This window comes from Abramis brama (assembly GCF_963993115.1).
Source record: "Abramis brama genome assembly, chromosome: 11".
Lineage (NCBI taxonomy): Eukaryota > Metazoa > Chordata > Actinopteri > Cypriniformes > Leuciscidae > Abramis > Abramis brama.
The window spans coordinates 6,261,920-6,274,456 of NC_139973.1; positions in this window are offsets into that span (position 1 = coordinate 6,261,920).

Consider the following 12,537-nt stretch of genomic DNA (forward strand, 5'->3'; position numbering starts at 1 on the left):
AAATGATGACAGAATTTCCATTTTTGAATAAGTTATCCCTTTAAAACTGTATTATATGATATAAACAGCCATATAAGTATATATAAAGCCAACAAGCAAACCTGTTCACTGGTGTAAAACACCTAAAACACTTTAATAAAAGGGATAGTTCACCCAAAAATGAAAATTCTGTCAGTAATTACTCACCCTCATGTTGTTCCAACCGCGTAAGACCTTCGTTCATCTTCGGAACACAAATTAAGATATTTTTGATGAAATCTGAGAGCTGATCACTTCTCCATAGGCTGCTAGGTGGCCGAAACTTGCTGGCCCAGAAAAGTTATTAAAGAGATCGTTAATATAGTCCAAGTGACTACAGTGGCTCAATCTTAAGTATATCAAGCGACGAGAATACTTTTTGTGTGCAAAAACAAACAAAAATAACGACTTTATTCCACTATTCATTTCCTTCTCTCTGGGCCTCGTAGTGTTTTTGCGCTGCGCGTCTGTGTTATACGTCATCACGCATCACACACATGACCAGCGTCGGCCAATAGTGAGCCTACGTGGTGACGTGTAACACAGACGCGCTGCGCAAAAACACTACGTGAACCAACTAGAGGTCCAGAGTGAAGGAAATGAATAGTGGAATAAAGTCGGTATTTTTGTTTGTTTTTGCACACAAAAAGTATTCTCGTCGCTTGATATACTTAAGATTGAGCCACTGTAGTCACTTGGACTATATTAACGATCTCTTTAATAACTTTTCTGGGCCAGCAAGTTTGGGCCACCTAGCAGCCTATGGAGGAGTGATCCAGCACTCAGATTTCATCAAAAATATCTTAATTTGTGTTCCGAAGATGAACGAAGGTCTTACGCGGTTGGAACAACATGAGGGTGAGTAATTACTGACAGAATTTTCATTTTTGGGTGAACTATCCCTTTAATAAATGTGCAAAGCTGCGCCCCTCCCCCAATACTCCTAATGCTTCCTATAGGAGCTGTCAGACGGGCAAGCCTAGACACACATGCAATCTGCTCTACAGGGGGAAAAAGGTTCCCCTACCCCCGTGTCTCATTTATCACACCAGGTGTCCAATAAACACACACACACATAGACACACAGGTAGACAACTTGCCCTCCATACACTGCAATCCAATGGAAAAGCAAACACTCATGGTGGTTTGCAGTTGGCATACATACATACTACAACATCTATTTATGTGCACAAAAAAAAGCCATGCACACACACACACAGAAACACACACACTCCTGCATAATACATGCGCGCACGCTCGCACACTTATAACCCATAATCCACCCACACAGAAATTGAGAAGGGTTTTCCCCTGGTGCAGAATTAAAAAGCTCACGCGTTCCCAGCCCCCTCTTCCTCTTACCTCTCCCTTCCTGCACCTCGGAGCTGGGAAACACTGGCAGCTGAGCACCTCACAGAGCGTATTCATTATGTAGAGCGAGATTACCCTGGACACGCTCTACAGGCTTCCATAACATAACAAATACATGCCCTGTGTTTATATGCGGATGGGTGAGGTTATTGCCAATAGCGTTTTAATACCATAAAAAAGAATACATGCCCATACACAACAATTATGGTATAGCACATTGAATTATGCAAAAAGAGCAGGGCTGGTTTATCATAAAGGAAGCTAAGTGGCAAGCTGAGGAGACCCGATAAGAAAGAGAGTGAAAAAAGCATGAAATATTTCCTTATACAAAGCACTTTTTTTAAATTTCTGAAGGAAATGTGCTGGTTTGCACGTACAAACGTCAGCACCAGGATGCTAGGCTGCTGTGGGTGGGTGCCAGGGTTTTTATTTAATTTTTTAAAATTTATTTTAGGCTTTTTACGGTTCAGAATCCATATACAACATGGCGTGATCACACCTAAACTGTATGCTAAAAGTGTGTCCTGCGTGGGTCTATAGCAATACCCTGCACTAATGAAACCAGTGTGCTCACAGCTGGCATCAGGTAATGTGTTAATATTGGTAATTGAGGTGAGCTGTGTGAAATGTTATCAGAATGGACTTTCTCCATAAAGAACTGATTGCAAGGAAGGCATCAGGACTCCCACTGGCTCCAGTTCCTGAACTAACGCACTTAAAAAACAATCTCAAATCACTCTTCAGGTTTCTGGTTAATATAATGACACATTTGAGATATGTTGTGCAACTTGGATTGATCTGTGGATTATTACTGTAGCATATTGAATTGCATTGACTAACAGAGATTCTACTGCATGTTCATAACAGCTGTATGTACTGTATATTATATTGATCAAATGTATTTTTGCATCTCCATCTGTTTATATTAATTTTAATGTGATGTTTAAGAGAGAGCTTTAAACTAGCATGCTGTTATCACTGGCTCAGGTTAAAGTAGACTCACCTGATTTTATTTGAAGTGTTCAGATTACATTGAAGTCAATCAGTATGTGATATTAATAGCAGTGGGAGGACCCAAACTGCCTCTGAAAGGAAGGTAAGGATTGCCATTTAAATGATCCAAGCTTTCATATCCTAACTAGGTCAGGCAGATGACATCAAATGTTCACCACTTCTGTTTGTGTCTGTGGGTGACATGTATCGATGCTGTGATGTTTTCTGGAGCCAGTTGCAAAAAGCCATTATGTTAAGACTGTGTCTAAAGAACTAGTATGACCAGCTAGCAGCCAGGCCGCATTTACATTACTCGACCCAATTCCGATTTGTTCCTCCCATGTGGCACAGATCGGATATGACCCACGAACGTGAAACGTGCATTTGCGTGTGCCATGTTAGTGGACGGTTCGGAAGTGGACAGCAGCGAACACTGCTACATTCACTCAGGCTTCAACAAGGGCTCTCCTTTTTTTCCTACTGCCTTAAGAGAACAATGTCTTGCTGACCGTTAAAGATTGTGCAGAAAGCAAAAGCTTGTATTATCATTTCGTCTGTGTCCATTACAAATGGCGCCGTTCTTACTTGCTTTTCGGCCTAAGCTTTTCCGGGTCAGTGCGTCTACCTTGGGTTGTTTCACCAAATGTAAATGCATATGGGATATGGGTCACTTTAACAAAAAAGAAGTAAGCTGTTCGTAAAAAAAAAGAAAAGAAAAAAAAGCACATAGTCAAGTATTGGAATTGGGCATATGGACCTGCAGTGTAAATGTGGCCTTAGTTAGGGGTAATCAGTCTTACTTTTTGTAGACCAATTAGACCAATCTGCATTTTTATGTAACTGACTTCAAAAAGTTATGAACAGTATAATGAAAAAATATGATGAATAACTTGAAAGAATATTCTGAGCAGTTTATGCAACCGGCCTCTGATTAAATGCATGAAAGCCCATTGTCAGAGACCTGTCATAGATGCTGTGAAACTGTCAAACCTTTCTCTTTTTTTTCTCTAATTATTAGAGAAAATAATTATAATTATATTTTCACCAATGAAGTTTTTCTCTAATATAAATACACTACAATTCAAAAGTTTGGAGTAGAAACGAGTTTCAAAAGTTTTTGAAAACAATAGCCTATAAATAACATGTTATTGTCCCGTGTAAACTACAAAAACGAGCCATGCGCATGTACAGTATGTTATGTGTTCAATAGGGTTTCTTTACAAAGTGACATCGCCAACTACTGGCCTGGCAGCATAATACAACATTGTTTAGTCGTTTTCACGGATCCGTGTGAACGGGGATCATTTTGACAGTGTTGTCTGGACGCGGAAAATGCCGTTTTTATTACATCGTTGTGGGCTAAACGTACCCTTAGACTTGGTGAGCATAAGAAACTTCTTTCAAAAACATTGCAAAATGTTACCAACTTTTGAATGGTGAGCCACGGTATGTGTGTATATTCGCCTTTGTTCCTTCTCTAGTTAATTTTAAGTGGTTCTGCGGTGTGACCATGTGACCAACTATTTCCAGTAACCTCAATTAGTATAAGGTCATAAAAGCTCCATGTATATTAATTATAGAAGACATTTTTTTAAAGGACAGCTTTAGTGAATTCTTGCATGTCACACCACAGGATAGGCTACTACAGAAACTGCTTGATTTAACATCAACTATAAAGGAGGCTTTTTGGATTTGGTGGTTTAAGGGCATGAAGAATGAGACAATTAAAATGATATGAGAGATTATGTTGTGTCATTGTCCAACCCATAAAAGCCCTTATATAATTATTTGAATTGACTGTAGTGAAATGTATAATCCTCCACAAAAAAAAAAAGAATACAAATCCTTGTAAGAAAGGCACAATGAATACAAGCACCACAAATGATTTTGATTCCATCTTAATGATTTTAATTTGGTTCACATCAGGATCTCTCTCAAGTGGAGGGAAAAGTGGGTTAGATCTCAAGAGTCGACTCCGTGTTCTAGAAGCAACATGGATATTTTTCTCGCACGTGAGTCTTGCGAGATGTTTATCTTCCGGTGAAAATAAAACCATGATTTAATGAAGTTCTACACTAAAAATAATGACATGACATGAAGCATTTGAAGCTGCACGCAATTTAAATAATTCCAGCTTTGTTATTTTATTTACAATGGAAATGTATTTGTATAATGCATCAATAAATGTTGTCATGCACACTGAGACCCAGACTCAAGACATAGCAGCAGAAAATCTATACAGAATGAAGCATTCCCTCCAATGTGAGGTGCATTATAAATAGTTTGCAACAATGGGTTTTATAAACCCACAGCACTATAAGGATCTATGTCACATTAGTATGGACTTTGAGGTACATTACAAATGCATGCGTTATGTCATCAAAATATAACTTAAATAGAAAGTAGTACCAGAAGTTCCATTCTAAAGATATAAACACCTTAATATTTTTATATAAACATGTTTAATTTCTTAACAGTGTCAACATTAATTACTGTGGAACAGTCAGATTACTTCAGTGTCCTTAAAACACTAAACAAATACAGCATTGCTGAAGATTAAACAAAAATTCAAAGCAGAAAGGAACTGAAAAATTGAATAACAGTAACTGACAGCTAGGGCACAGTGACACAAATGCTTGGTTTGTTGCTTTTGAGGTCAGTGCATTTTACCGTAAACCCAAAACACTGAAGTGAACATGGTTTTGTTTGGGAAAAGTTGGAAGATCAGATTCTCCATTCGAGTCACAGAAGCCACAGGCCGCTTGGTAATTATTGCAGTCGTCTCACTGTTACAGCTAAAGGGTGAACAAACTAACTATAGAGGCCAGTGGGCTTTGGGTTGGATGAGGACACCTCATTTTTGGGCTGTGTTCCAATCTGTTTCTGTACCCATTAGGCAGCACATGAGGATTTGTTAAATGTTAGAGTAGAGCCATCATCTGACCCCTGGATTCATCAGGCAACGAAAGGTCATTTCCCTCCGTCTGTTAAATGCCACGGAAATGTCATTAACATAAAAATGGACAGGAAGTAACTGAACGGGATCTAGAATGCCATTCAGAATGGACAGTTCAGAATCCTCAAGAAAGGAATCATAAAACCATTTTAAAAGTCTGTTCTTTGGATGGAAATATAACTCCCTCTTCCTCTAGTCTACAGCATTCTCTCTTTAACATCTAATGCAGTTTTTAATTCTTAAAAGTAAATAAATGTAGATGGCAGTCAATAAAGTGATATTAGTTTTTTTGTGTATGAATCTTCTGATTTATAAAAAAATAAATAAAATGAATGCACGTCTTCTATAAATGAACATGCCTTAAATTTCGATATTAAAATTCATTATGATATTATTCCTTTTTATAAATTTTAATGTAATGAAGAAAAACATCTCATTAAAAGGTTGAAATATATATTTAAATAAAATATTTTATTATTTCTTGAGAATACAAAGTAGTCAAATGGTACTCCAAAAAATTTTTTTTGAATGAATGAATGAGTAAATAAATAAATATTTTTGCATTGGAAAGTACATTGATAAAACTTTTATAAAATAATGATTAATGCAATTAATTTGTACACAGTGGTTACCTAGCTTTACATTTATGGCATCAAAACATTTTAAGGTAAGGCTTTCAAAAGCTGATAAGCATTTCCTTAATGGCCCAATAAGATATTTGCTTCTGATACTTTGCTTGTTTTTCTGTATTTCAGGTGCTGATTGGTTTTGAGGAACTGTAATGTTGATCTGCTAGATTTGAGGGTCTGGAATTGCATTGTTAATCTCAAAGGGGTAGAGTGATGAATGGAGGAGAGGAAGGTAGGAAAGCCCAGTCAGGGAATCCTAATGACTTTATTGATTGTGACACAGACATGTATAAGAGCCTGAAATCACAGAACGCCATCAGAGTTCATCTCCAAAACAGAGAGGAAAAAATTGCCCACAAATCTCATCTAAACGACTCTGACAAATGATTCTTTACATACAAGTAGGAAGGAGCTCACAGCATGCTACAAGATGCAGTTATCCAAATGAATGAAGGAGACATTAACAATGGAGGCATAAATTGCTTGATTAAAAATGTAGTCTGTTCAGTCTGCTCAGTAAACCAAATCTGCAGAACATTCTGGTAGCTGTGAGACGAAACATCAGAGCGCTGCAAATCTGGGATGTTTATAAATGCACATGGCTAAATGTGTCAAAGCCTAAATTTCCCAGCATGTTAAGATTTGAGAAACGAGCGTCCCCATTTCCGCTCCATCCCCCCATACGATCCCCCTCCCAGCTGTAAAATCCCATTCCAGTGTGCCTGTGTGCAATTGCCTCAACCCAGTGATTTATGAAAAGGAGGAAAAATCTCTGTGCAGATGGGACTGAGAGGTTAGAAAGAGGTATAAATATTCCTGATCACGAGCAGGGACGTATTTAGCTCCCCCCGAGGTCCCTCCGTAATAGACGCTATGTCTTCTACTGCCATTAACTCATAAGAACAGACGTGGCTGCATGTTACAGGGACAAGGAGAGCAAATTACGTGGAACCGTTCGCGATCACACCTGTACTATTCTCTAGCATAACCTGGGTGTCATTATTGTCACCTTCACTGTTAGAATATTGACACTGGGATTGTTTTCTGAAAGAAAAGCGCTAGTTGAAAGCACAGCTGGCCCTTTGTAGTGCGAATTGAGTCTTTGTTAGTGATTCTGTTTGATGATTTCTAATTGAAAGGAACATATCACAGTGTTTTTTCATTGTGTATGAAAAGTTCATGCTATAAAAATCAATAAAAACAACATGCACGTCCTTTGAAATCCTTCGCGTGCAAATAATAACCGATTTAAATCTAAATCATCTTTGTATTTTAAAACCTAGTGAGCTGGTTTGCTGTCTACTGTCTATAACATCGGCATTTATAGGCATTTTAACGTTATTAAATACTGTATGGCTATCTCACCTCCAGATTTATCTGATTAGTTCATTGTTTTAGAACTGACACTGATCCATGTCAAAAGTTGAACTATTTTTAACAAGACACTTCTACTGCATGTTTACATAGAGTAGACCATCAATTAAAAAACAGGGTAGATGGTAACATAAGTGGAACACTCTTCACAGCCCCTTCTAAATGAGTTTTAAAGTCACCATGAAATCACAATTCATATTTCTTTACGAAATATTGCAGTGTTTATTATGAATGATTTATCCTTGCACATAAAGTCATGATCCCTCATAATCTTTAATCAAAAACATTGACTTCATATTCCCTTCGCAACGACATCTGATTGTCCACAAGGGTGGGACAATAATCCCTTCCTTCTAGCAATCTGTCCACTCACATGAGATTGCAGCAATTATAGCAAACAATCCAATCAATCCCCAAATGGACAAGATCAAGCCTTATTTATAAATACATGTAAGGGATAATCCACGACTAGCTGTGCATTAAACGATTTTAATATGCGACATGGAGGTAAAGAACCGCCCGACGCTGCAGATTGCAGACAAATTGTTTAATGCACACGATTATCCCGCTTATACCATGGTCATTTACCAGCATTGACAAGTTAAAGCTGCCACTGATGTTTGCAATGCTAAATTTGACTGGAAGGGTTAAAATTATGGTTATTTTTGTCAGCTACCATTCGTTGGATCTAGCATTCTGCCCTCTTTAAATCAGATACAGAGATGAAATGCAGTAATGTTACATTTATTTGACTAAATTATAACATTTATTTGAATGAATTAGTCTATCGAGAGAGAGAGAGAGAGAGAGATGTGTGTGAATTACCTTTCTGTGCAGTGTCTTTCTACTAGCAATGAATCTGTGAGTTTAATTACTTCAAAAACAGTGATGTTACAACCTTTTTTCAGTGTAATATAATGTAGTGATTCAGAAGCGAAGTTAAGAGCTCCGATCAGCACAAAGATGTACATTAAACGGTTTTATTGCACACCTTCCAGCCAATTACAATTATATATACAGTATATTAGAATGATTTCTGAAGGATCATGTGACACTGAAGACTGGAGTAATGATGCTGAAAATTCAGCTTTGCATCACAGAAATAAATTATATTTTGAAGTATATTATAATAGAAAATCTTTTTCTATAAAAAAAATCAATTTTTTTTCTGTATTTTTGATCAAATAAATGAAGGCTTGATGAGCATAAGAGACTTCTTTCAAAAACGGTACTGTGTGTGTATGTATGTATGTATATGTATATATATTTATTTATTATTATTTGTGTTATTTTTGTTACAATTTGCTACTGTACATATTTTAGTGTAAAACCCTTTGGGTCAAATGCAGTTAAATGTGCTCTATAAACAAACTTTGACTTGACTTGACTACAATGCCTTAAATGTATGTTTTCAAGCTTGATAGCTTGATAGGTTTTGGAACGATTAATTATAAATATTTCTGAACTGACTTTGCATCTTTCACGGTAATTTCACTCAAATTATATCTCCTCTTTGCTTTAGTTATTAGAAATCTACAGCAACATGACACAACTTTATGAAATCTTGCTTTCTCTCATATAACTGACTGTCTCAGCATGTATAAGTGGACATGGGTTTACCATATTACATTATACTCTGACCTGTAGATGGGCTGCAAGTGGAAGTCAAGCTTAATTAACTAATTAATTGAAACTTCCAGCGGCTGGTTTGCAGCATCTGTTGCATCTGTTGCAGTCTCTCCGGTGAGAATTAATGTAGGCCTGCTATCTCTGCTAACAAGCCTTTGGTGGGTCAAATCCGCTCCCTTTAGAGGACTTCAAAAACATAATACATGCATATGCAATTTGCAAAGTATGTTTGGAAATACAGTCATCTGTTAAAATGAAATGTTCATCAGGCTGGTTGTGTTAATAGCTTTATCTAATTTATGTATGTGTTGCTGCCCTGGTAAACACTGAAATGGGGGCAGTCCAGTCAGTGTCCAAAAAGTTATCAATGCCCTCTTGTGGTTAAACATGGAGCCAGCAATGAAGATAAATGTTTGGGGAGGATTGGCTGCAACACAACTATTAGATTGGGAATTTGTTTTTTGTGACTTTTATTTATTGTGAAACACTCCAGCTGGGCAGTTTAGAGATAACAGTTGTTCTTGTATAAACCTCTTCACACCACCCAGTAATGTATTTCTACAAGTACATTTGTTGCAGACTTAAAGAAACAACAATGAATGTGTTTGATGGACACCACAAGGAGGCAGCAAATATGTATAACCATTGAGTTTGCCATCCATCAGTGTTCTCGGTCTTGGTTGTGTGGTTTATATAGTTATATTTTAGTAGTGTTTGCTAAAGCGAGAATCACTTATCTCTCTTTTTTTATATATATATATTTTTTTTTTTACTCAAGCTTTGTGTCCAGCAACCACCTAGCAACATAGCAACATGTGAACAACCACTCAGAACACCTTAGCAATAGCATTCCAACACCTTGGCAACCACATACAATCATATTTAATTAGTTAAGTGCAATTAACATGCTTATGTTTAAGAAAATCAAAATCTAAAGTTCTAATAACTTAATAATATCAGAGTTTATTAACCTTAAGGTATGCGCTATGTAACTTTTTTTTAACAAAACAAGTAATGAGACAATAAATTATCAGTCATTCTTTCAAAATATGTTTATGTTTTATCTTGATTCGCTATGATAAGACTATTATAAGTGTTTATAATTTAGACAGAGCGGGATGGTTTTAGCGGGAAATTGTGTACAGTACATAGGCCTATGTCACTCACCCGTGCGTTTCTCGTCATATCCATAAATAAAGAAAAGTTGCTCAGGCTACTTTGACTAGTGATGGTAGAAACAAAGCTTTTCGAAACATTGAATCAACTGAACCAATTGCTTCGCAATGTGATTCAGTGTTTCGAAGCGCTTGAAACTCCACACGCTAGTGACTCCTGCTGGTCAGAACGTTGTAAATGCAACAAAAACTTAGCTTTGTTTTGTGGTTTGATCTCTTGAAGTTATTTACTTTTACACTATGGGCCCTATCTTGCACCCAGCGCAATTGACTTTGTACACAGACGCATGTATCATTCCTATTTTGCACCCGCGCACAGCGGACTTTTCCCTCCACAGACGCATGTTGGTAAACTAGGAAATGCATTTGCACTCCTGGGGGCGGTTCAGCGCAAAGAGGAGGCGTGTTCCGGCGCAAACGTTCCCTGGTGCTATTTTGCAGGTTTAGAAAACAATTCCGCCACTGACCAGGAAAAAACTAGTCTAAAGTCAGTGGCGTGTTGCGCATGTTATTCATATGCTATTTTAAGGGCGCATGCTTGGCCATAATCAATGTAGCGTGTGCACAAACACTTTGATTCTCTCATCTACACACAGACGCAGCTGCAGTTCTCATTTTTAGAAAACCATACATTATTACAAGGAAAAATATTAACACACAAGGGAAATCATGAAGATGGGAAAAAATAGGCATAAATCTAGGCAAATTTTTATACGCCTGTTTAACTAAAGCTAATTTGGGTGGGTTTCTGTCATCCCCATACAATGTCACTTCTCTGTGTTTTTTGACCCTGACGAGAACGTCGGTCTCCTCGGCTGTGAACCGCTCCTGGCGTGCGCCTGGCAAATCCGCCGTTATAATAGCAATCTGCCATGGAACAAATGCGCCTGCTCTTAAAGGGAATGTGAGATGACGATCTGATTGGTTTATTTCATGTTACGCCCAAACCACACCTATGAATAATGAGGAGAGTCAAGAGTCATTTATCCCGCCGGTATAATAGCAACAACGCCCGAGATCCGCCCCCATAGTTACTTGTGTTTCGCGCTTGATACTTAAAATACCTATAATCGTTAAAATAGGGCCCTATGTCTGATGTTGGAATACGTTTATTGACGTAGTAGATTAAAAATGTAAAAATATATGCTTTTAGTGTCATAATTATTATAGTTAAGCTAAAACTAAAACCTTGAAAAAAAAAAATTTGTTTCTTGAAATAAAATAAACGTTAACTGAAATAAAATAATTATATATAAACTTACAATGCTTAATGTGCTAAAATAACTGAAATAAAAATGTATTAAAAAATACATAGACTAATAAAAATGACAAAAACAATTAAATTAAAACTAACTAAAATTAAAATAAAAACAGAAAATATAAAAATAAAAAATAAAACTAATTCAAAATATTAAGAAAAAGAATAATACCTCAAAATAGCACTGTAGGTAAAAAATCAAATGCCAAGACTAACAATGCTTAAGTCTTATAATCTAGAAATGATGTCATATCATATGATTCATATGAATCATATGATTAAGAGAGAGTATTAGAGCAAAAGACAAAACCTATTGCCTCATTAATCCAGCCAAGCAACCTTACTCCGAAATCCCTGGCTTGTGTTGTAAGATTAATTACAATGGAATTTTCCCCTCCTTTTCCCCCAGTGACAGAGGAGAACAATGAACAGTTGAATGAAGGTTGGATGGACAGATTGCAGAGGAGTGTAAATGACAGTGGGAGGTAAACCCAAGAGATGACACGGGTCACCACATGTGCGAAAGAAACCTGATGGATTTCCTATTGTCTAGTTCTCAAAGTAAATTGACAAACAATAGCCTGACTGCGTATTTGTGACCTAAATAACAATTATTTGTTTATTTGTATTATTATTTGTGCACTATAATTGTCATAAAGCTGTTATAGCATCATATTTTTAGTCAGTATATTATTAGCTGAATAAATTGAGGCAGTGCCTGAGGGTCGTTTAACTCTTCGGGAGCCATGCACATTCATATGGAGAGGTTTTTTTTTTTTTTTGTGCTAATTCTTTGAGAGATGGTAGATTTTTGGATCTCTTCTTAGATTTCAAAGGTGAGAGGGGTCACTTGATCTGCTGGTGCTTGTTAGGAGGGGCTTCATGACATGCAATAGCTTAGGAGCTCTTCTATAATGATGTCAGTATAGTGTTTGTGTGTGCACACATATAGCGTGGGTGGGAATAGTAGCTTGGCAAACCTAATCCCCTAACTGGTAATTCATCTTCCAAGCTGGACTTCCAGTTGATTTCCAAGTGATAAGCTTTAGACAAATTGGTGTGTTTTTAATTTGCCAGAGAATTCTAGAACATTTGTTGACATTGCTTATTAGTCAGTCTGATTGAAGAGATCAT